General features: G+C 38.8%; 1 protein-coding gene across 1 annotated transcript in view; it reads right to left on the bottom strand.

Moving 5' to 3' along the window:
- RSRC1 (arginine and serine rich coiled-coil 1) overlaps positions 1 to 27,058 on the bottom strand; it is a 329,106-nt gene that overhangs the window by 6,155 nt on the left and 295,893 nt on the right. The window lies entirely within an intron of this gene.

The raw sequence follows: 27,058 nt of genomic DNA, 5'->3' as shown, positions 1-27,058 counted from the left end.
ATCACCAACATTAATGACTATGATCGATAGAGCCAAAATATTGAAAGCAGATTAATTATATAACTCCCCTCTATATAAAACTCTCAAATGTTCTGTGTGCTATTATGATAATCAGATGTTTATATCGTGTGGCTGTGTTGACAAATAATTTCAGCTGCTTGTTTAATTGTGAAAGTAAAATTTCCCTGCAATATTGGAAGACTTCAATTCATTCTGAGGCTCTCAAATGATTGCACTTTGTACAAAAATGTTACAAAATCGTATGTTCTGTTAGGCACCTGCGAAAAGCATAGCCTCAAATTTTATTTTGAAGAGAATACACTTTATTGTGATGCATCAGGTACTACTGGAGCCCTATAACAAGAAATACACAAAACCTATATGCTCAGCTATCATCAGGCGAATATTTTTTCTATTGACCTTTAGACACAATGACATTAAGATGTAACTGGTAAGAAACAGAAGGGAAATACTAATGCAGGGTTTTACATATTCTAGGTCAAATTCATGCTCTACTTTACTAAAACGGAGATGTCTTAAAACTTCTCATTAAAAAGGGGATTGGAAATTAAAACTGAGCAACAGTCCAATATTATCTTCTTTATGTTATATTTAAGACTTTTAATACTTTGTTTGAACAAAGTAAAAAAAAAAATAATTTACATATATGGACATACCAGAAAAAGTCTAATACAAGCCATGACCCAAGTTAGATATGCTTGACTGGATACCAGCTATTAAAAATAGATAAGAATATAGCCTCCCTCCTCAAGATACACACTGGAAAACATTTATACTATTTTGAAAGTTTTTGTATTGTTCAGTTATTTGCTGAAAGTTTCTCAAAATGCATGCAGTATTTCATTCATACATTTAATTCACTTCATGATAGACACGCAACAACATTCACCAGTCTTTAGCTGTAAGGATAGGTCTATGTTGCTACCTGCACCTAGGTCCATTCTTTAGCCCAAACCTGCCCTCTGTTTATACTCAAAACCCCTCAGCTCATCCCTACACAGCAGTCCAGCCCATCCCTACCAGTTTCAGGGCCAGAGCTCCAGCTTCAATATAACTCAGCCTTCCTGCACAGTACAGGCAACCCTTGCCATTTGCGGGGGACACGTTTTCATATCCCCCGCAAATGGCGAAATCCATGAATAAGGCACTGTGCTCATGAACACAGTGCCCCTGGCAGCTGGGGGGGACGGGACAGGGCTCCGGCAGTGACGGCCGGAGCACGGCAGCAGTGGTGGTGGCGGGAGCCTGGCAACAGCAAGCACAGAACTCCCGAGGAGCTCCTGTAAGTGCATAAAGTGCATTTAAAATGTGGGTTCAGCATTCACAAGTATTTGAAACCACAAATGCCGAACCTGCAGATAGCAAGGGTTTCCTGTACTGTTCCACAGATATAACAGGGAATCTGCCACCAGTCCTTTCGTATCCCGTTCTTGTCTCTACTGCCTGTAATGACAGCCAGGCACAGAAGAAAATACAATTAATGGGGCCGATTCCTAGAAAGGTCCATTTGAGTTTCCTATTCCTATTCTTTTGGGAATCCATTTGTTGAATATTTGTCTGTCCTGTGCTTCTTACATGCTGCCACTGCAAAGTAATACAGACAGGGAAAACAGCTTTGGTGGCTGGGGGCAGTTTAGGACAAGTTATTTCACCCCAAAATAGAGTAGTAGTCAGATCCTAGGACAGAGTCTTCTCTTACTCCAGAAGAATCTGCAGTGATCTGAGTGTGCCTTAAAAGCAGGATTATGACACAATTCCTTTGTTACAAGGAAAATTCAAAAGTGGAACGAGAGGTTTGATGCTCTCCACTACTAGTTCAGAACACACTGACCTGCCAAGTTATGGACAGAGATGGCCAGGTATAGTGTGCAGGACAAGAGATAACCAAGGTGGCTCTGCTTGATGCAGTCAGATAAAGACCAGATATATGCTTGAGAAACAGTGACCCTGAGACTGAAAGGATAATTTTTGATGCTTGGAAGAAGGCGTTGTCATAAAGGTCCTGCTTCTGTGCTAGTTCTTCCAACAGCCTGCATGTGAACTGAAATGTTTTGATTATGATCTTTGACTCTGATATAGATAAGTTTTGTACTCAATGAACTCCTCCAAATAATATTCCTGAGGTGATGTGTACACTACAAATTCCCTTTGATCCTTTTCATGGCCAGTGAAGATATACATTTTGCTCTACATACAAAATTCTAAATCCAGATATATACAGCAAATGTATTCTTGCCTTTTATTTGCTTCAGGGGAAAAATACCCCCCCCCCAAATTCTCTTATGCAATTCAATGGAAACTAGCCTCAGACAATATTCAAATGATGACTGAATGAAAGTTAAGATGAACAAAAAAAATACAGAGTAGCTGTCCAATACCCAGGTATATTTTTTTGCAAGGACAAGAAGTATTAATTGCATAACTTCATTTTCATCAGCCAAGCATTACAAAAACATTTTTCTAAATAATGACTAGTTTGTTTCTTTCCTCACATTAACATCTAAAGGAAGTGTTTGTGCTGGTGCCGCTCTCATTTCTGCTTCTACCTCACACTCAGTTTACAGCGCTCCTGATCTTCCCTAGCTGGTCCCAGGTACAGCTGCAGTGGCAGTAAAATCTGGGCCCTACCCATGTGGCTAAGGTTATATACTAGTTATATGTTAACTGACTTTTTCTCTCCATCACATTTGTTTCTGAATATTATCTATTATGTTTATTATGGTAATATCCTGTGACCAGTCAAGAAGGGGACTCCAGTGTGCTAGCACTGTACGTACACAGAGAAGTCGACAGCCCTTGCAGTGAAGACCTTTCTATAATACACAAGACAGAAGGTAGTGAAAGATGGATCATTAGTGCCTGCAAGTGTCATACTAGTTCTACAATTTTCTTGTTATGAAATTATTTTTGCTCACAGTTCCATTTGAACAGATAAGGTAAATGGCAAGAGAAGGGAAGGGAGAGGGGCCAATACACCTGGACATGCCAGATATGCATAAAAGCTATATATTGATCATTTTACTCAGATAAGTGCAGGAAACATTGCATCTGAAAAGCAATTCTGTAACAGCCTCAAGTAATGTAGTCATATCTGCCATCCTAATAATCTAAATCTAATTCAAGCCGAGAATGAGATTTTCACTGTTTCTTTTAATAACTGAAAAATATTGTATAGGCACTAACATCTTAGAAAAAATAAACTATGCCCATTCTCTTAGTTCATAATTTTAATAAATGTGATGATTGGAAACCAAATGAAATAAACATTTGCCTTGCTAAACAAACACTATATAAACCCATAAAACACTCATGTCCCAGAAAGTCTATAGGGCTTATTTTACTACGCTCAGAATGGGGATTAAAGTTTTTAGAAGATGCTAATCTGCTCAAAGTAGAATGCAGAGGCGCATGGTGCCTACAACTCCTATCTTTTTACAGGAGCCTTGAGTTCTTCAGCATTAGTCCAAAAGTGGATACTGATAGTTGGGAAGGGCCCTGAACAAAGATGCACTTGTACAGAAGGAAGGCACAATATACTCGGGTACCACTGTGGCAGTGCAGTAGAAAAATCAAGAAAAAAAGATTGATTCAATAGATTTCAGAGAGAATGGAGATGAATGCAGATTTAAAAGTTCAGTTGCTCAATTCTTGTATGACGCATCTACCACAGTATTTAGCCTTTTATGGTATATTACATGAATTAGATACAAACCCATAGTAATGACAAGTTACTAAGAGAAACAAAAGCACTGAATGTTTTTAGAATTACATTAGTGACATTAACTTGGTGAAAATGGACGGGAAGGAAGCATAATCCATTACTGTATGATATTTTTGACAAACACATTATTGGTAGATAAAATGACTTCCATATGTTGTTTGTCAGATGTCAGTAGAAAGGATATGCATTTCATAGTAAAATCAAAAATAATGGAGTCAGAAAGCTAAGAGGCTACAGACAAAAAAAAAAAAAAAAAAAAAAAAATCAATACTAACTCATTGCACAGCAAGTCCTTTTACTGTGGACCTACTGAAAAATACAAAACTAAATATTGTATTGGTGATTGTTGATGGCATTTTTTATAAATAGGCTAGCTTTTACTTCTATGATAAGAATTGCAATTAAACTCATTTTACAAACAATTATCCTTTTAGTTTATTATCAAAGGAGAGAAAAAGACAAATACACAGAATAATACTTAATAAAACTGTATGATACAATTGGGAAGTCTTTCATGTGATGAGCTTGTTTTAGTCCATCTGCTCAAATCATCTGAGTATCAACACAATTATTGTAGCAATGCTGCACTAAAAACAGCAGGTGGCATTATCCTACAAGTTAAGTGTATTCAAACCCCAAGCTTTCACACCACCTAAAGCAAGACAACAGAAGAAACAATTATCCTCATCTGTCCCCCACCCCTGAAATCCCAACAATCCCAACACCTGATTATTCCTATTTGTTTCACATTTTCTTCCTCCTGAATTCTGCCTGGAATTTTAAAAGCCGTAAAACCTACTTCTTCAAAATTATTAACATTTTGTAAAGTATCCACAAATCTGCCTTAAGCACCTCAATTTTATTGCAAATAGTTTTTCTTGTGTAACAGTAATACTGCTGCACCCTTCACTAAAATAAACTATAAAAATAAACTGATTTTTATGTGGTGCTAACCAAATCTAAATGGCTATTCTTAAAGGGTTTCTGATTAAAGAATACAGTGTAAGTATATTCCTAGACAGTGTTTCATGTTTAACTGCCTGGATACTGTGGTAGGGCCTACAGTCACATGTTTTTAATTAACTTATTAAAAATCCATTCCATAAAAGTTTTATAGAAAAACACTTTTTTCTGATCCTTTGTTTATAAGTCATTTTCAGCTAAAAGAACTAAATGATTATACAGGGAAGCAATGAAACTGCTCAAATCCAAACTTCTGTCAAATAGATTAAATGAAGTAACTGAAAACAGAGACAAATACCCCTTACCTTTAGTTACAGTAAGCTTAAGGTTTACTTGTAACACTGCAGAATTTTCAGAGAGAAACATGATATTCACATTTACAGTGTCTTTTAAATACCACACATCTTTAGTAAATCAATGCAAAAGTTCCTCAAAGGACAAAACAAAAAATGTATGAAAAAAAGACAACAACAGGCTTCTGGAACAAACCAATATGTGCCAAGTAATGTGGACTTTTGTCTAAATTAGAGGGGAAAGGCAAAGTTGCATGGTTTAGACATTTGTGACATTAACAGTTATTAACAAATTAAAATACTGTAAACTAAATTAGACAAAAAGGTAGTAGCATAAGGAAAAATTCTGCACTGGCAATAGGATTGTGCAGAACAGTCTGTCTTTACCATCTCTAAGGAAAGGTTCAAAAAGCCCAAGGCAGAATCAGTCTGAGTTGCGTGGTTTTGTGGAAGTGGTGTAGTTTAGATCAGAACACACATTCACCTGGGGGGGGGGGGTGTGCTCTATGTGTGCAAATCTTAGACTGGTTCTGCCATTTTAAAACCAGTCTGAGCACCAAATTTTTGTTCTGTTACTGGCATAGACTGGTTTTATGTGCCAAACTTCTGTTCTGTTATGGGTATAGACTGGTTTCCAATCACTTATACCAGTAAAAGTATAATGTCTGTACCTGTCCTAAATGTTATGCATATAACTTTCCACATTCTTAGGTGACATGTTGAGGAAGCACGTTTCCCCCATGAAGATAACACCAGCCAGGGGCTCACCACGTATTTCCTATGAAGGAGAACTTCTGCAAAGGGCCTCGACATTATGGGTAAAATGCACCTCAAAAAGCAAAAGGCTGTCCTGTGCTAAAGGTCTGTTCCCACTGATTGCCGGTGAAGAGATAATCCACCAAGCCATGTAATATCTATAATTTTAACATTTTCTTAATAAAGTTTTAAATCCATCTTTGCCAGTGCCAGCCATAATTCACATAAAAGCCAGATGATTATGTACAAACTTTATTGTAGTTCAGTTCTGTATCTCTTCTCTGACACTTCAGCTAGGGAGGTAACAGTGGTGTAATCTGTAGAATGGGCTCTTGTCACGGGAACAAGTCCAACTATGAAAAGAAACTGATCCAATCTAAGCCAAGATTTTTTTTAACTGTTTAGCTAAATGTTAGTAATATTAAGAAATAATGACTTTCTACAGAAGTTCAGAACAGCTGTCTTGATTGTGCAGGTGTGTTTATTCTGGGGCAAAATTTGTATGTTATAAACTCTGAGTTGCTGTGGTCTGTTTGGGTGTATTTCTGGGCTCTCTCAGGGTAACATTCTGTGCTAAATTACATCCCAAATATCTCCACCAACATTTATCGAATAATATGTTAGCTTCAGTAAAAGCAGAATCTGGAACCAAGATTTTAAATGCTGATTTTCTTTATTATGCCATTTTGATGGCTACAGTACAAGGGATAACTTTAATATGCTAAAAATCATGGAAAAAGCTGTTAGATGTGTATAAAATTTCCTGAAGCTCTTGGTCCACTTATATTGCCATTACTACAGAAATAGTCTCATGTTATTTTCTTTTCGTGATTTTGCAGTTCTAAAAAGTAGTTAATTTCTAAATTGACAGAAACAAAGAAAAGCCCACTCCAAAATGAGCAACCATGGCTTGAGGCTATATATTTCATTTTTAAACCAAAGCAGCATTTTACTGCCAACTTATATTTTTCAGTTTTAACTACAGTGATTCAAACAACATCACTATAATTTGGTTTTCATTTTGTTTTTAAGCAAATCTGGATACTTATTTTCTCCCCTTAGGAAGGATCACTGCATCAAGGAGAAAAAAAGAAAGCAATTCGTAAAGAAACAACATCATAGGAATCTCAAAGGATCTAAGTTTTGAAATCAAGTGCTATATAAATCAAGAACCTTCGAGTTTCTCTTGCAGCTAAATGTTTAAAATGGCATTGAATTGTTATTTTTAAATCCATGCTATTTCATATATTCACCCAGTTTTCTGTGTATTTTAAAAATATAAATATATTTTTAATAATCAAAGAAAAAGTCACTATCAGCTAATAAAGTGTTAGGAAACAACACTAATGTGTTTAAAGCTGCTGGATGTTTGCCTTGTTTAATAGACAGAGTAAAAGAAACCAGTTTTAGTTGCTCCAGATTAAAGACAGAATACAGACTCCACCACTGCTGTTAGCTGTCCATTTTAATTTTGGAATTCTTATTGACTCTAATTAAAATTCTATAGATGGAAGAGCTGTATGTTTCTAAGGAACTAGCCAGTGAATGCTGTCTGCCAGCCATCTCCAAACACCCCATAACCACACACAACCAGCCTGTCAGGAGAGCTAATGCAGACATTGCAGGGCACACCACATTTGTCACTGTGGCTAATATCAGAGATACGCAGCTCTTTTTTCTCAGCACACAAAAGCAAGATATGTAATTCAATGCTCAATTTACCCTTGTCTCGTAGGAGATTTTTCCCCGCTAATTGATAGAAATTAAGCCATTAATCAAGCCACTAGCCATCATTCAAACCAGGGAAGATGAATACAAACTTTCATCATAACCACCTTCCCCATTTTAGTGTTCATTAGCATTAATTTTTAATGCAATTATGCTATTCTTTTACGCTGAGCTCATAAATTACTGCTCTTTTGTTGCTGGCTGGCCTTGTAAATCCAAGGTAATGCTTTGTGCTCTGATCTTAAAGGCAATTACTGGGTTCTTCTATCTTTTATATATCTCTATATCCCCAGTAACCTTTATATAATATGTACACATTTTTGAGTATATATATTTATAATAGATAATAATTTGTATATATTAAATGTATACACAATTCTGTTTTACACACATGCACATATATAAAAGAATTCCCATGTATAGCCACACATAATAGGGATATAAACATATAGGATAATGGAACCTAATAAAAGCTTTTAAAAGCAGAACAAAGCATTCTTATGTATATATAATATATAAACATGCACAGAGAGGTATGAAATGCACAATGATGAAAGGAGGAGGAACACTTGAAGAATTTGGGAAGTACCTATCAACAGATACATACTGGATTGGATAGCTGAAATTCTGCAGGGGTCTGTGTAACTTTGGATCCTGAGTTTTCATTTATGCTTTAAAAAGTCCTGTTTATATTAGAAAATCAGCTACTGCACATATACAGTGATCTCTTTCCAATGTGTAGTAACATCAAAAGATTATTTATGAGATATTGTGCTTAATATGCGCATATTAACAGTTCCACAGTATTGCGCACTGACACGTGGAACCATTAGGAGGCTTGGTGTCAATGAATTGTAGCTGTCATACTTTTATTATAGTCCGTGCAGCGGTACCTCAGTAACACATCAAGAAAAGCACGCAGGGCCTAAATGCACTCTGAACCACTCTCAAAGCATTGACTATTATGTAAGATAGGTAAAAGAAAAAACGAATTTGCAGTAACAAGAGAGCTGGACTTTTCCTACTGTTTTAAATAGATCAGGTCAGCTCTACTGCTGGTGTGTGGAGCTGTGCTGAGTTACACCACCTGAGGATCTGCACCGGAGTCAATAAAATACACATTTAAATCACATTTAACGTTGATCTTAGTCAGCCCAGCCAAGAAAGTTCTCAGCTAAGGCAGACACTCATCCCACAGATTCAGTCTGGTTTCTCAAGTAAATACTCACTCCAGCATGTGGCAAGAACATACAAAATATTGGCACAACCCTTGTGAGATCAGCAAAAAAAAAGGCTGCACATAACTGACTCTGGTTTAAGAAAATGGATGCAATTTTTGTTCAACTTGTTTTATTAAACTTTAACCAAAGAACAGTTTTCTGAACTTCCCAATTCATTCACCATATTTCAACATTTTCCCAAATCAGGCCTTAAAGAAACAGGGTTTCAGTCATGAGACTGGCCCCTACCAATATCTTCTAACTTGCTCCTTCCACATGCAAAAGAATAGGGTGTCATGAGGGATGTCTCCAGTCTGTTTCAGCATAAAAAATTCCTGCAAAACTGAAGCCGTAATAAAGAAGTACCAGTGGCAATACTGTTATAATGGAGTTTCCTTAGAAAATAAAACATACAACCTAATAAACTACCTATCCTTCATGTGACATTTCATTCACATTTATATTTTCTTGCACAGACCCTACAAAGATGAACAAATGCACGATGTGGAAATGCAAGTCATGTGGTAAGTTGCAGAGTCATTTGAAGAAATAAATACATGTTGTAACTCTAAAGTATCCCACGTTGGCCTAAGGAATCAAAACTCGTGGAAGAGGTGATATCTTTTATTAGACCAACTAGGTATTTGCCAACTATGAATCCATCCACTATGGGGCTTGTAACATCTTAAATTCTACAGTGACTTCCAAACTTTGTAAAACAAAGCAAATAAATCCACAAATGTGATTCCTTCTTTCTGCCTCTGACCATGAACTAGGATGATGGGTCTAAATTATAAACGTCCTTTGGTTTAAACACTCCTCATTTCTTTTTCTATTATATGACATATGCATACTATACCACAGTAGATAGAACAACATTATTTTAACCAAACATACTTTGATGCCTTGTGATTTTACCACAATCGATCATCTTAAAATCATGGAATGGCAACCTTTATACCAGACGCTGCCAGGCATTTTTTATAATATATTATAGGCAGTTAAGGTTGCCCCAAACCTCTAATTATAAAACTTTGTTTTCAATTTTTTAATTTTCTTTCCTCCAAACTAGGTATCTGAGTTGAACTCCTGCCTCATACTGATTTTTTTTTCTTTTTTTGGGGGGAGGGGTTCAGGAAATGACTTGAAATTTGCAAGGGGTCCTTTTTGGGGGGAGGGAGGCATCTTTTGTGTTTTCCACAAAAATCTAGCCAGATCTATTCAACTTAAAAGCTTTTGAAGAAGCAGACAGTTTGCACACGCCTGGTTGAAACTTACTAGATTTTAGATGCTGACATTTCTTCACTAGCATGCTCGACATTCCCACAAGTCCTGCAACCGTACCTGCCACACTTACAAAGCAAAGGAGTACCATATTTTCTCACACAGAAACCACTGCTTTTCCCCCAAAACCAGCTGGTGAAATATGGAGGTGCATACTGTATGTGAGAAATGCAGCTCCCCAGGGGTCTGGAAATGTGGTGGGAGGGGAGCAGTGTCAGTGCTAATTGCCACTGCTCTAGGATCCATGAAAGTGCTGCCACTGTTCCCCTGCTGCCAAATATCTGGACCCATGGGAAACTCTATCAGCTGAACGACCCAACCCCGTGCACCAGATAGAGCCGGCACATGTGTCAGATGTGGGGCCACATGCCCACGCCACACAGAGTCAATGAGAAAAAGTGCTTGATCCATCAGAAGCCAGGGCTGTAGGCTGGTTTGTCTGCTGCCTTCTCTCCAGCTGTGAAAAAAAGCAGGCAGTGGTGGCCACAGTTCAAATCCAGGCACCAGCCCTGTCAACCTTCCCTTTCTGCTGGCGCAAGGATGGGCCAGGTCTGGCAATGGACCAACCCCATGCGCCTGTCTGATCCAGCATGCTGGGTCAGGTACAGTCTATGCACTGGACCTGGAGCATGGCTTGTGACCTAGTGTACCACAGTGGGCTGGTATGTGGGTTCAGTCCACTGCCAGACCTGGCCCATCCCTGCACTGGCAGAAGAGGAAGGTTCTCAGGGCTGAAGCCAAGAGCCGAGCTGTGGCCACTGCTACCTCCCTCCCCCTGTCCTGTACCCCCACCAGTCGGAGAAAGTGACAGACAGAGCACCCTGCTGCCCCAGACGGCAGGTGTGTGCATCTGCCTCTGGTCATCCCGTGGCAGGGGAGACAGGCAAGCTGGCTTCAGGAATGGTTTCCCCTTCCAGTTGTGCTCCTGTGCAAAGCCAGATGCTGTCAGGAAAGTTTCAGAGGAGGCTCCCCTCCCCCTGTCGTTTAAGCGGCTGCTACTCAGTTACTTACCTAAGACCTTTTTTCTTTCATGCTCTCTTTCAAAAACAAGGTGCATATTATATTCAGGTGTGTATTATATGCAAGACAATATGGTATTCTCCAACTCAAGGTTACAGGCAACAAACCAGACTTTCCATCCACTGCTGCTGCAGTTCATGCCCTTGATATGGAACTAGGCACTCATGTCTGTCCTTCACTCTCAATATCTCCTGTGATAGTGCCAGATAGGATAGAGGATAAAACCATAACATCTGACATGGAAAAATCAGACAACACAGACAGGGCAGGGAATCTGTAGCAATTGGGGAATAAAAATTATATGCGAGTGTTGTGACAATGACTATGGCATATTGGGCAAGAGATCTGCACTGAGAGCTTGTGGAGCAAATAGGGATGGGGTTAGGAGGCAAGCGCCTGTAAGGAAAGGTAGTGAGATTGAATGAGGAATTGGGAGATGAGGAGGGAAAGACAGGGCTGAGGAGGAATGTGGGTGAATAGGAAGGAGGAGAAAGGAGCTGGGATATAAGAGGAAGAAGGGACAATGAGCTGCAGGAGGAGACAGCAGAAAAAGACGGATACTGGAAGAGCCCAGAGAGGGATAATGAGATGATGAACTGGTGGAGAGCAGGGAAAGACAGACTGGATTAGAATTAGGAGGAAAAACTATTTGGCACCAGCTGGACAAGGAGACTGGAATTATAAGTGACAAGTCTGAAGAGCAATGGCTGGGACTGAGCAGGTCAAAATAATGCGACTAGGTCAAGGAGCTTGGGATGGGAAAGAAGAGATGACAGGTTGGAGCAGATGAGAATGGGTCCACTTTAGGGGAAATAGGCAAAAGAGCCTGTGCCCACACACTAGAGCACTGTTCTACAGGTGCCACTTGTGGAATGTCTTCAATTCACTTTAAGAGAGAGAAACCAAACCAATCATAAGGAAATTATACACCAAATATTACATTAAAAGAATATTATTATTATTACAAAGCACTCACTCAGAAGTAACATAATGCCAGAGCTGAGTTTGCCTCTTCAGCTCACTTAGCAAGTCAGATACTATATTTCCAAAGAACACCTGTCCTAGTGCAGAAGCTGAGGATTCTGGTCCTGCTTCTGTCACATTTGTCTTTTCAAGCTCTCTAGCATGCATTTATCTGAGACCATCTATTCATTCATGAGAATGGGGCCTTTCCATACAAGGAACCATTCTCTCCCAGCATTTTATGGGTTTTCCTTTAAGATTAAGAGATAATTATAGGATGTAAAGAATACCACATAATGGTGACTCAGGACAGAAGTAGGATCTACTCACTTCCCATGTGCTTTTCATTAGTGCTACGTATACACAAGCTGGTGGTACAAAGAAGGCAACTGGAAAATTGAGATGGGTATGAGAGAAATCTCTTCTAAGATCTGGAATGCTCCTCCCACCCCCAACTCCCTGTCTAATTCCCAATTATTATTGGAGGCAACAATTATAATTAATTTCTTCTCCTCAGTTATGGAGGGGACTATCATCTTGGCATATTTTCTCCACCCCCAATAAACAGGGCCCTTCAAGGCCCCTCTCCAGATATGAAAAGGCTTTTCATTCATTTCAGGTTTGCAGATTAAAGCCTTTAGAGCATCCATCAGCTTTCTGTTTTATTTGGCATCAGTACATTAGGTGAAATAGTGTCCAAGAAAACCATGACTAAGTAGCTGACTCTATTATTAAAAACAATTCTTAATGAGCCCAACTCTTCAAGGGAAGGACATGCGGTCAGACATTGCAGCAACAGTATTCAGTCTTAAATTGGTTCCTCCCAGGCATTTTTACCAAAACCATATGGGAGTGCCAACATAGTTTTACAAAATTCTTGGTCTCTCCATCTTAACACAGGAATACAGGTCAGATCTATCAGTGTTACAAAATCTATCTTACTAGAAGACTAGACTAAGCAGTCTGCTATTCCTTTCCACAGCTCTTAATGTTTTCATAATGTTTCTGTAAAAATACATGTTTTGTTACTGTTGCATCTCCTTACCTACAGCACAGATATAGGAAAAGGGTTTATCAGAGACACATTTAGAACTGTCCTATCCTCAAGAGGAGACATCCAATTCATGTGCATATTTTCCTATTAGAATTTTTACCTTTTTATGTAATTAAGATACTTTTGTTTCCAACAAAGAAAGAATTGAAAATTGAGTGGCAAAAATAAGCAGTTCCACTGAAATCAGGGAGACCTCTCACATGCCCAAGTAGCAAATTTAATTCAAAGATGTCAGATTTATATGAAACATTAGGTCAATACTGCACAAAGTTTGCATGGATAGTAGACCCTAAACCAGGGGTGGGCAAAACGTGGCCCAGGGGGCGGATGTGGCCCAGCAGGCCATTCTATCCGGCCCGTGGGGCCCCTAAAAAAATTAGAAAATTAATATTTATCTGCCCCTGGCTGACTGTCACGCGGCCCTCCATGGCTTGCCAAAGCTCAGTAAGTGGCCCTCCACCCAAAATAATTGCCCGCCCCTGCCCTAAACACAGTCTCTTGTAGCACCTGTTATCCAGATTCATGTCTCGCTTCGTAAAATTCTAAAAATACAGATTTAAAAACTGCAATGTCTGTTTTCCTGTATGCCATATCAAACAATTCCAAAATCTGTTAGTTCACTAAATTCATACCGACTGTACAGAGTATTAATGCTCTGAGCAACACTGACAGGTCAAAATATATATTTAAAAGTGGACTGCAAAGCAGAAGGAATAAAACCATCCTTTTATGGATATACTAACAGCCGCAAAGCTTCTTTCCTGCCCTTTTAACATTTGAAATATCAATAAATATCAGACCTACACAGTATTTTCTTTACTGAAGGAATTTGACAAAGACTTTGGAGGATCAGGGTAGATGACAGGGCACAACTCCACAGCAATAACTGAAAGTATAAGGACATGGAAAACAAACTAAAAACAAAGCTGACTATTTTTATGCACGCTTAAGACAGACAGAAATGCAAAATGAAAGAAAGCTTTAAGTTAAAAGGACATGCGCTGCTACTAACATTTAAGGATAATAATATTACTGACTTACAATCTTTGAAAAAAAAAAAAATCTTACCCTCCCTCTCTGGCAAGTTCATGTGTTTCTTGTGTTTCTAATGGAAACTAACATAACTGTTTTTAAATCCTGTGCCTGTATGCTAGACCACTCTGTTACAAAGCTCTAGATATAAAACTGTTTACGGCTGCTACAGAGCCAGCATGGGCATCTTTCACATGCTTGGATGAGCCCTACAAAAAGCTGGCTGTTATTCAAAAAAAATCCAAGTACCAAACTTTATTTTAATTCTTTCAGGAGGATATTCATTATAATAACTGAACAATTTAATGTTCTGATTATGTATAGCATATTATTTTTATACTGACCAAAGAAACATGCTGGGCTTTAGACAAAGGAAAAGGCACTGTGTATATTTATCTGAGACTCAAACCCCAGAAACATAAATGTATTGTATTGCCCTTCTCATTTTTTTTTTCAACAAGAAAACAAAAAATCTCTATTTAAACACTGAATAAAGCACTAAAACCCAAGACAATGGCCTTCTGGGAACATTAATGTTTACATATTCAATCATGTACAGGTGTCATTGATATTGGGAGAAAAACATCATCTAACAGGCATGTGTTCAAGGCTTTTGCGCACACAGGCTAAGTATGAGAGGTCAAAGTGTGGGGGAGTGCCTTGCTGTACCCTCCTAGAATGATCTGGGTTTCTTGCATTGCTTCATGTGAAAAGTAATTTGCTACTAATTGTATCAGTGACAACTACTTCCCTTGCTGTGGCATCTCCGTTGTAATGGCTGTTTCTGGGGGGGGGCAGGGGGACACGAAACTCTGCCTGTTCCCCTTTCCTGCTGGTCCCATGGAAATTACTCTTCAGCTTCCAGAGATGTGTGAGGTGGAGAGCTCTCACCCCCTTGCATAAGCATGTAAGCTATGATCTTACCCTAAGACAGCATACCATAACAGCATGAGTTAAACACGGACTGTCAAACCTAATTTTATAAGTTGCCACCTTCTGTTAGCTTGAATCTCTCTCTTAATGAAAACAATTTCTCCCACATCTCTGATTTAATATCTGCATATGACAATAGAACCAAAAAGCAGGTCTTATTTGGTCTTTTAAAATTGCTGTGGGTGTTACACTCAACTATAAATATGCTGAAACATTATGCAACTGTTTCTTTGCAGTGATAAGGTAATAGTTTTTGACTGAATTGATTATTCACTGACAGTACTCAACTCAGCCTTGCAAATGCATCAACTGTGTAATGAGGAGCTATTAAGTCTATTGATTTTCTGATTTCAATTGATAGCTAACAGACCAAAGCTACACATCAATATTTGTGTAACTAATACCCAAGAGCTAACAATTTTGACAAATGAAAACCTCAATAGACCAAACAGTGCAAATTAATGAAAATTTAAAGACCAAACCTCAGAATTTAAATGAAATAACAAATGAATGAATGAATGAATGAATGAACAAGTAGAGTAAGCTCTATTATGTCAGTGGATCCCACTGATTTGCATTAGGAAAGGAACAAATATAAAACCTTAGACTGTAAGGCTGTTTTTCTTGCACTAACAACTGGAGAACTCTGCAATTTAGGCTCAAGGCCTGCAATTGTGAAATCTTGCTTTTAAAAAAAATATATTTTAGGAGCAAAATCAGAGGCAAAAGAAGTGAACCTTGCAATGGCCTAAGCACTGTGTCAATATCAAACTGTAAGTTTCTTTTTAAACCAATTATTGCCAATTCACAGTTAATGCCTTACCTCCAAGAGTTGCTTTTGGCATACAATCTCAAAAGATAAAACAAAAAGGTAATAGGAAAGACCAGCAGCTGGCTTAGAACAGAAACAATTTTTCTTGTTTTTTTCTTTCATTGCAAAAAAATGAGTACATGCACATATGTTGAGGAGGAGATGAAGACTGTGTTGGTACACAAGGTTGGGAGGATATCGTGTTCAAAACTAGGCCAAGAGGTGCTGCCTCCTGCTTTCATAGTGGCTTTCTAGCTGTAGGCATTTGCTACCATTGTTTCTGTTTCAGGTTTAATTTCATTTGCTATTGTCAGGAAACTGTTCTTCAGCTCTGTGCTCACATGAACACGCATGCACACATGTGCACTCCTCACTGTCAAACAAGGGATATATAATGATGGGCTGAGGAAAAAGTTTTCCCTGAGTTTCTTGGTGGACTGCTAACTGACATAGGACATAGGTCCCTCTCTGTTCATATTATTAACCTTCCTCCCCTCTTTTAGTTTCAGGCACTTCCTGCACCGTTAACTCATCCTTTGTTCCTTTCCCCTTCCTTACCCTCCTCTGCCTAATCTCTCCTCTATTTTTAAATCAATTTTTAAATCAATTACAGTTCCCATCCACACACAATTTAAAACCAGATTCACAAAGACACTTAGATACTTACTACCTTCAAGAATACAGGTCTAAGTTATTTAAATCGGTGGGAGCCAACCTTTTTGGCATCCTTGCCTCAAATTAATGCCACACCTTCCCCAAGTGCCACTTCAGTCCCCTTTAGCTACCCTATCTGCTACTCCTTCTGCTTTGGTGAGCCTTGCTGATTTTGCTACTTTGCTTTCTGCTTCCTACCCTATCTGCCACTGTGCCTCCTTCTCCCTCCCCAGTTTGCTGTGTACCACACACAGACTGCCCATGCCACCTGTGGTATCCATGCCACAGGTTGGCCACAAAATATCACAAGTCACTGTGACCCTCCCTTTGCTAAAGATTGTTAACACTGTGGAAGCTATTCCACAGCCACATGATGGTGCTCGTTCAGTTGGACTGAGATGGCTGCTGGAATCCAAAATGAGATGCAGTTGCCTTTTTTGCAGAGGTTTCTTTGCATTGTTCTGGGGCCCCAATGATGCAGGTAACAGGCTGCGGGTTGAACTGGATCTCCTAACTCCTAGATGACCAGCCCATTTTTTGATACTATTTCTACTTTCTAACTCTCTTGTGTATTTTAGCCTCACATTTTATCTTCATCCCGTCTCTCTCTCCTCCTTGTACTGCATTTGTATCACAGTTCCATTGTGCAATAATGACCTTCAACAAGCAAAATGAACCTGACTCAATCTATTTGAGTGTTTCTTCTTCAGCACGTGGTGAAAACCGTCCATGTTGTATAGTAGCAAAACAGTTGTGATATTGAGAGAAAGCGTGCCAGCTTGAGGTTGAGGAGTGACAAAAGGGCAAGAATGGGTCTGTGAGCCTGGTCCTATTATTCTGCTTTTCAAGTCAGAACGCTGCACTTACTACCCATTTTGACAGAAGAGTCTGCTCTCCTTTTTCATGCGGCATTTCATGTTGTGACAGATGTTTGCCCCCGTGAACAGCTGAAATTCTTTTTCTCTTCAAGTGTGCACCTACGTATTTCTGTGAATGATTGAAGTCAGGTGCCTAATTTATATGGTTACTTTACAAGCCCAAGTGCCTTAAATAATGCTATTCTCTTAACTTGTTATTTAGCACAAGTAAATAATACTGCACACAAAAAGCACAGAAGCGGCTCTTCAATCAGCTATCTAACTGTTTGGGAAAATTATCCATAATTTTAAACTGTTTAAGGCACCACAATCTACCCTACTAGCGAGACAGACTGTTTTCATCTGTATTTTATTTTTAAAATAGAAGTAGTTGAAAAATGTATTCCTTTTGTCTTCCAGGACTGGATTCCAATGTTGCACGCTGTGCCTCTCTGTAAATCTTTTCAAACGACTGCAGTGCATTAGAAATAAGGTTTCACTTTTTAATCTAAAAATAATATTTATTCAAAAGATATTAGAAAAACTGTCATGTATTAATACAAAATGCACTGCATTGTAGTACTCATCTATTAGAGTGGGCACCTTTGAAAAGTTTCCTTTGACTTTTTTTTTGTTTTGTTTTGTTTTTTTACAGTTAAGTAAGGGATTAGCAGTACCAGCCTTATACACTTCCTGTGTTGGGAATATCTGCTCATGGCTGCAAAGTAAAAAGGCAGTAAAAAGAAGATTTTAAGGCTGTCCAATGTATTTATTAAATTAGTTACTAAATATAATCCCTAAAAAGGGAATTTTCAAAACCTTTTTTTTTTTCTTTTGGTGTTGGGGTATTTGTAATTGTTTCAATATCCCCATAAACTCTAACAAGACATGGGTATCCATTTATGTAAACTGCCTGCTACTGACAATTCTCAGAAGGAAACCCATCTGATGGCATGTGGGAGGTATGAAAATCAAGACATGCTTCTCTGTAGTTGAATACAGAAGCCAAGCATGAGACTTTCCAAGTAGATGTAGTATAAGTACGTCTTAAAAGTGCATTTTTCTAAGATATGCTCATTGCAGCTTCCCTTTGACCATCATCGGGTTTTGTGGATTTTTTTTATTCCACAGTTTTACACCTAGTTCACAGAATATTTTTGAACCTATATCCAAATTTAAGAAGAATATACAGATGCCAATAAAGAAGATTAAGTCATTTGGATCAAATAAAAATGGCCTCTTTTCAGCTGTCTGTACACCCTCATAACATACTGAAAAAGAATACTTATTTCAAGCAGCATCATTATGCTTGCTTTAGCACAACTACATTTTGTGCATTGTAGACACGAACAATGTTTGGGGAAGAGTGTGTATATGTAAACATGCACAATTAAGCGTGCTTCATGAAGTCTTACTTTTTTAGACTTGCAATGCAACGATATGAAAATTAATCGGCTTCCAGGATTTTCTGTAGAGGTTATGGTGCTATTTAAAATCCTATCATCTCAGGAATTATAAATTTAAAAAAATAACTTGCCCCAAGGTAATGCTAAACTTCAACATTCACGTGAATTCTATAAATGGAAGGCTTGTTTCTAAGCTACTATTTATACATTTTTAATTACTTAAAATCTTATTTCCATAAATAGTCACTTTCGTCTCCATTAATTAGAAATTGCATCTCAGGAGGCTAACACAATGGAGCCAAATGATCTACTTTTAATATTTTCAGAATGTATAAACCTTAGCCTTACATGCTACATATAAACCCCCACAAAACTGTTTCTTGCAAAGACCTGAGCAAGTCATGCAGGTGAATGAAGAGACATATGGATGGGAATGGAAAATTTCCAACACTCAGAAGAGTCCATTAAGAATATTTGTCTTGTTGGCTAATCAGAGAGAAGGATTTTCTGAGGCTTGCTGGTAGTAAAGCAGCTCTGCAACGTTTGCAGACTCATGAAGCATCACAGAATCATAAAAAAAAATCAGAGCTGGGAGTGACCTCAAGAGATCACCTAGTTCTCTTGGCTCAAATCAGTTTCTATCTTAGTTTAAGCCATCTGACCGATGTTTGTTTAACCTAAACCTAAAAATCACCAGAGAGAGATTCCACAACCCCCCGGTTAATCTGTCCCAAGGCTCCGCCACCCTCAGAGTTAAAAAAGTCTTCCTAATCTCACCTAAATATCCCCTGTTGCAATTTAAGACAATTACTTCTTGTCCTCATTCCAGGGGACACAGAAAACTACTGACTGCTATCCTCATTATAGCAACCCTTATTGGATTTGAAGATTTATCACATTTCCTCTCAGCCTTCACTTCTACAGATTATATATATAGAAGATTGGGAATAGTTAAAGGGCTTGCTCTGTCTGTCTGTGTGTTTGTCTGTCCATAACACTCTTCAAATGCAAATAGCTTGAAAACTGAGAGAGAGAGAGAACATTTGTCTTCAGAGAAGTTTCTTTGCTAAACCTTAGCATTTGTTTAGTGACTGTGTCAAGATGATGTGCAGATGCATATCCAGGCCATTGGACAAGAGTAAGTGCAGGAAGGGATTGGTATCTTCAAATGTTCATCTTATTTTATTTTTTATGAATATTTTATTTATTTACTAAATATAAAAAGTAAAATCTGTTTGTTTTTGTTATTTTAAATTCATCTAGCATTCTTGATGGGCAATTGGCTAATTATTCCAGATTTTCCTTGTATGTCATGGTTCCTAGATATATAATGTTTTTATTCCTCTCCTTTTGACTTGATTGATTCACCCACATCTTTCTTAAAATGTACTGTCCAAGCTGGACACCTAACTTCAGGTGAAGTCTGCGATAAAATGGAAGAATCACTTGTGATTTCCACAAAACACTCCTGTTGAAGCATTGTAGTATTCTATGAGATTATTTTTCTAGCTACAGTCAATTGCTGACTCATTCAGTTTGTGATCCTCTATAACCCCCCACATCCTTTTCTGTAGCACTGAAACCTAGCCAGTTATTCCAGATTTTGTATTCGTTCCTTCCTAAGGACAAATGCATAACACTATGCCATCTTGTGCTTATAAACTGATTGATAAGTTACTCCAATATATTTTCAAGTATCAAAATTAGAGTGACAGATCTGTAATTCCCGGAGTCCTCCTTTTTTAAAAAAATAAGGACACTATATTTGCCTTTTCCCAGTCTTCTGGGACTTCACTTGACCTCCACAAGGTCTCATAGCTAATAGCCAATAGTTCTGCAATTAGTTAAGCCAATTCCTCCAGTGCTTTAGGATGAATAACATCAGGCCACATTGATTTCAAAATATCTAGTTTATCTAAATAATCTCTAACTTGTTCTTCCCCTGAGCATGTCAACAGCATTAACTGCAATTGTCATTTGACAGTTGACCTTTTTCATACAGACTTAAGTAAAAAAGGCATTATACATTTCAGCCTTCACCACATTATCCATTATTAGCTTCCTCTTTCCATTCAGTAAGGGGACTTACCTTTTGCTTGGTCATTCTCTTGCTTCTAAAATATTTATAGATTCCTTTTTGTTACTTTTCACGGCCATTGCTAGCTGCATCTCAATCTGTATCTTGGCCGTTCTGATTTTTTTCCCGGTGGATTTTTAATATATTTTTATGTTCATCCTTAGTAATACAGCCAATGAATCCACTTTTTATAAGATTCCTTTTTTAAGAGTATATGCTTTAGCTATCAGGTCTCTTGCTATGCTTTCTATCCTTCCTTTTCATTGGGATAGCATACTTATGTATCCTCAATGTTCTCGCTTCAAGGAATAACCAACTCTCCTGTACTACTTTTCCCCTTAGAATTAGCTCCCGTAGGATACCATCCCCAGTTTTCTAAGTCTGTTAAAGTATGCTTTTTTGCAGTGCAATGTTTGTATTCTGCTGTTCTTTCTTCTTTTCCTTAGGATCATGAAGGATATCATTTCATGAATATGAAATTATCATAATATCATTTCATGATCATGATATCATGAAATGATATAGTTCATGATTACTGTAATCTAAATTGCTTCTACTTTCAGATTCTCTACCAGTTCCTTTCTATTAGCAAGAAAGAAATAAAAGAGAGCCCCTATTTCCCCTTCATTGTTGGTTTCTCCAGCTGTACTGAAAAGTTGTCCCCAACACAATCTAAGACCATAGACTGCCACATTTCCCATTCAGTGGATATCACAGTAATGAAAAACACCATGACCACCATGTCCTGTAATCTGGATGCTCCCATTAGTCGTTTAAAGAAGCCTCTGTCCCTTCTCTCCGCTCGCTGGTGTATAGTAGACTCACCAGGACAGTGTCCTGGTTGTTTCCCTTTTTACTTCAACTGATAAACATTCAACCAGTCTACCTCATATTCATTCTATACTTCAGAGCAAGTGTCTATATCTGTAACATACAAGGCAATACCTCTTCCCTTTTTTCCCTCATGTATGTCCCTCCTGAACATGCTATACACATTCATAACAACATTTAAGTTGAGTGCACTATCCCACCAAATCTCAGTTCATCCAATAATATGTGTGTGGGCATTAGGACTTCCAGTTTTCCTTGCTTATTCCCCAAGATTCTTGCATTAGTACACAGTTATGTTAAATGCCTCACAGACTGCCCCATTAATTTCTCTCTTATGACTTAGGTATGATTTCCCATATCTACTCCTATTCCTAAACTTGTATCCAGGATACCTTACTCCTCTTCAATTTAAAGCCCTCCTCACAAGTTTACTGAGCCTTTGGTAGGTGAATCCTATCTCTGCTCAGCAGTCTTCTGCTTGGAACACCACCCCATGGCCAAAAAAGTCAGAACCCTGCAGGCAGCACCATCTTTGCACAGATGTTCTAGATAAATCTCTCCATGCCTAGGTCCTTACTATTGACCATAAGGATAGGCATCAACACAACTAAGCCCAGTCTCCTTCACTCTCCTGCCTGAAGCCTATAGTCAAATGTTGATCTGCTCTGAGTTGTAGCTAGCAGTATCACTAGTGTTTATATAGATGGGCAGGTTCCATCCTGTACAGCAGGGAGTCACTGGTCACTACTGCCATTAATTTTCTGTTCAGTGTGTTGGTCTTGATTCTCTCATCTTTTGGGATACACACCTTCATGTCTTCCATCAATGGGGTTGATGACTTTCCTGAGATGCTAGGGCTCTGTATCTGTTCCTCACTTTGATCGATGAGGCTCAGCAGTATAGCACAGTCTGCCACAGAGGTGAAAAGTTGACAAACTTCCATTCTCCTGAGCAGCCTCTACTTCCTCTTTCATATGGTCTTCTCTATCCAGCTCTCTTCTGCAATATTGGAAATCTCTATGCATGATGTCAATTACTTCCTTGTACACAGATGCTTCTCAACATAGCTACATTCTCCTGCAGCTCCCTTACCTAGTACCTGAAGAAATTAACAACATACTTCTTGTATCAGAAACTTATCTCCCACCTGGATATTTTTGGTAGTGACATTCCAAAAGCAAAACCAGGATCTGAATGGAACATCCAAGGTCATGGTCCCTTTCTGGATACAGCCCCACAAGCACAGGCAGAGGAAGAACTATCAATGGTGACAGCTTTGATGATACAGCATCCTTTAGCTTTTGAATCTAATCCCTGTTAGGACATACATATTCCCTCTTCTTCCTTGTCCTGCTGGTGACTCATGTACCTTACACTAAGGACAAGTCACTGAATCACAAGGATGGGACACCTCCAAACTCTTACTTGAATGCTACTAGATTTTCATACTGAAGAACACTTTAAAATAACTCCCACTATTAATATGAATTTATGTTTTCATCTGGTTGGTATTGGATTTATTTGTTCATCTTGCTTCATCTAGTTGGATTTGCCATTTCTGCCAATCATCATAGATAATGAAATAGATACGCAAGTCTCCTTCATAGTCTGTCCTCTTCAATTTTAAGCTTGGTAAATTTCCAGTCCTGACAGCAGTTAAACATACTGGCAAGAATAGATTTATGACCTTACTGCACTGGTATTGTGAGGAAGGAAACTTTGTGAGGGAGGACTCTTAACTTGTAAAAATGAACGCAAGTATGTGAACATTCCCTTTACATATCCCATCCAAGTAGCAGGCCAGCACAACTTACTTAGTTTGAGAGAGCTGAAAGGTTCACAACACAAAGCAATATAGTGACAGACTTTTCAATAATATAAGCCTTCATACAAAAAATTCTCCTGGTAAGAATTCGAATATTTTCTGCAAAAAAGCATCAAGAGGGAAGGTCAGAACCTTTTGTGCACATTCAAATTGCTTCTTGTTAGAACTGAATTAATCCAATTATGGAATATACATGACTGTTTTTAAAGAAAGTTCCTTTCATAAACTGAGCTACTCACGTGTTGGGAATGGCATAAAAGCATGTCTATGTTAATACAGTTGCATGCATGCCTACTTAAGCAGCAGAAAGTATTAAAGCAGCAACTATACCTAAAAGTCAAATTCTGCTATCATTAGGCTCCTATACACATGCATGGAGGCTGCTCTGACACACTCATTCCAGTGCGTTGGAGAAGACTACTAATTGAATCTGCTGAAGCGTGGTAATTACCGCGCTCCAACAGACTCGTGTCACACGTATCAGCGTCTCTGTGCTGAAAAATATCAGTGGGGTGCTTTAAACTGAAGCTCGTTTTACGAGCGTTAGTACAAAGTGCCCTGCCGCCATTTTTGAGTGTGGGGACGATGATACATGTGATGCTCCAGACACTTTAATTAACGCGGCTCTTGGAGCTGGCCTAATTAAAGTGCACCCCCCCCCGCGCGCCACATCCATAAACGCCCATTTACATCAACACATTTTCCAGGAATTAAATCACAATTTCAGTTCACATTTTTTTTACATAAACTTCAACAACAAGTGGGTAGAAGGCTTAAATAATCCAAGGCATTTTTAGGACAGATTGGTTATCTTGCTGGGAAAGGCAGAAAAAGTATAGAACCTTTCCTACTGCCGGCTGCCACGGACCTTTTCTGATCAATAGAGCCCTATATTAAGAACACTTCTCATTTTTACAGCAGCTAAATTGAAAAACAGCATTTAATGGATAGTGTAGGTTTCTTGACAAACTGCCACTCTAGCTATTGTATTTGCTTTATTCCCTTTAGAACTTCATCTCCAAAACAATATTTTATACAGACAACCTGCAGCTGGGAGTCTAGTAAACAACATCTGAGAAGTACAGTACCACTGCCAATCCTAAAATTGTTAAATATGGATATATATGAGCATGAGCTTCTGCTGACAAAAATGAGCATACATAAAACTTAACACTGTAACATCAGTGATTAAAACACAGTCACTGCCACCTCTCTCAATAGGAAAAAAAGTGATTCTCCTACCAAGGATTATCACAAACTGTTGACATTACACATGGTGACTCAGTTATAATGTGTTACTGCATGATGCTGCTCTTAATCCTTGTCCCATTAAGTAATAACAGCAGCATTCTTAGTGGTTGAATAATCTTTAGCATTCATATTATACAAACGCAATCATCAGGATCACTCAGTATATAGGCATATTAAGTTTACAGTCTGTTTCCATTATATTGATTTGAAATATTTCCTTTCACCTAAACCACCACTACTGTCTTATATACTAATATAAGCAGGCCAAGATTCATACACATTAAGAACAGATTGTACCCAGTAAGACAATTCACTAGCACAGAATCCATGACATTTCTGTCACGTGAAAAATCACAGATAATTTTATCAAGTCACTTCTTTTAACCTGATACCTAGTCTTTCAAACGCTATGTTGGCGGTAATGTGACTACATTCTTAAAAGACAAGTCAATGTATTCAAAACATCCTCATATTATTATTTAATATTCATAAAAAATAATGAACATTGATTTATATTTGTATTCCCTCAGTCTTTTTATAGGAGAGCCCAATCCTGTGGTTATTAGATCTACAAGGTTCAAACTTTTAGACTCTGAACTAAAGAAATGTATCCTGTCATCATTATAGCACCGTTGCTATATAGAAAAATAATCTTAGTTTATGGGTACATCCTCATTTTTTATCCACCATATTATGGGCCTTTTGCAAGTTAGCAGAGGTGAATGTCCACACAAAAGCTCTTTTCTCTGGCTATGCTATTCCAAGCAGGTGTGTTTTTCTCCATATTACATGGTTGCTTTCTATTTCTAGGAGAGAGACATTTTCTCTAAGCAGCCAAAAAGGCTGCCTTCTTTTTAATCTACCCTAATGATCTAAAATTCTATAGTTTCATAGTTGGTAGCATCAGAAGGGATCTGAGCAGATCATCAAGTCCAACCAGCTAGGTGTCTGTCTAGCCTCCTCTTGAAGACTCCCAGGGCAGGAGCAAGCACCACTCCCTTGGAAGTTGGTTCCAGATCCTAGCCGCCCTAACTGTGAAGTAGTGCCTCCTGATATCTAGCCTGAACCTACTCTCCGTCAACTTACGAGTTGTTATTCCCTGTTACTCCCAGTACTGCTTGGGGAGAACAGGGACTCTCCCATTGCCCACTGGTCCCCCTTGGTCAGTTTATAGACGATAAGAATTTTCCCCTGTCATTTTACTCGCACCCAATCCATCCCAGCTGGAATTTGAACTCAGATCTCCCACATGGTAGGCAGAAACTTTACCACACAGACACCAATACTGTGATCTGTAGATGCAGGTGATCCTAATAAAAATATATGATATGCTTGTTATAATGGGAACTTAAGATGATTTTTTTGAATAATGCTTTGCTCTTAACTTTCAGTCACTGGCCTCCTTTTGCCACCACTCTCCCACCCTCAAACTTCCAAGCCCAGTGGTCAGATGATATGGCCTTGTGCACTGGATCAGACTGGGGTGGTGGGCCTCATCTGGAGCATGTGGGGCTGTGGACTCATCTGGTACATGTGGAACTGGATCCAGGCTGGTGGGTCCAATCTTGCATGCGGGGCCAGCATACTAGATGTGGGCTGCAGAATGACCCCACACTTCTCATTTAGCCCACAGACCAGAAAGGTGGGATACTACTGCCTTGGACTGTGAACACTTCTGGATAGAAAGCTTTTGTCTTCACATTTGCCCACAGAATAGTGATACATTTGAGGTTTTGTATAGCTAACAAAAGCAAAAGCAGTTGTTACTATTGCCCTACTCCTCAAAGTTTCCGGTCTCCCTCATTCTTTGTTTTCCTTTCAGGGCCAAGCTTTACCTGCAGCTACATAGGCCATCTCTCCCCACCCCAATATAAGATTGGGCAGGAGCCACTGAAGTACTTGAGTGAGTGACAATGCAAACACAGACTCTTTGAAATGCTGCCACTTAGCTAACTTCCTCAACCCCAGAACACACCAAAAGGATCCAGACCGTGCCATGACAAGAAATGCAAAACCTGCCCCCACATCTCCACCACCTCCACTATTACTACACCCCACAACAGAGCCATTAGCATCCCAGGATCTTACAGCTGCACCTCCAGGAATGTAGTATACCTCATCCAATGCACCAAATGCCCGGATGGAAAATATGTAGGAGAGACCAGACAACAACTGCGCACCAGAATGAATGCACACCGGAAATCCATCAAAGACAGAAACACCCAATTACCGGTGGGGGCACATTTCTCACAGGAGGGCCACTCTCTCTCCAATCTCTCAGTCCTGACCCTAAAGGGAAATTTATAAAACACATCCCAGAGACGAGCCTATGAGCTCCATTTCATCAACCTCCTGGAT

Source organism: Alligator sinensis, unplaced genomic scaffold (assembly GCF_000455745.1).
Source record: "Alligator sinensis unplaced genomic scaffold, ASM45574v1 scaffold60_1, whole genome shotgun sequence".
Taxonomy (NCBI): domain Eukaryota; kingdom Metazoa; phylum Chordata; order Crocodylia; family Alligatoridae; genus Alligator; species Alligator sinensis.
The sequence above is the reverse complement of the archived record's forward strand: the minus strand, read 5'-3'. Positions and strand labels throughout refer to the sequence as shown.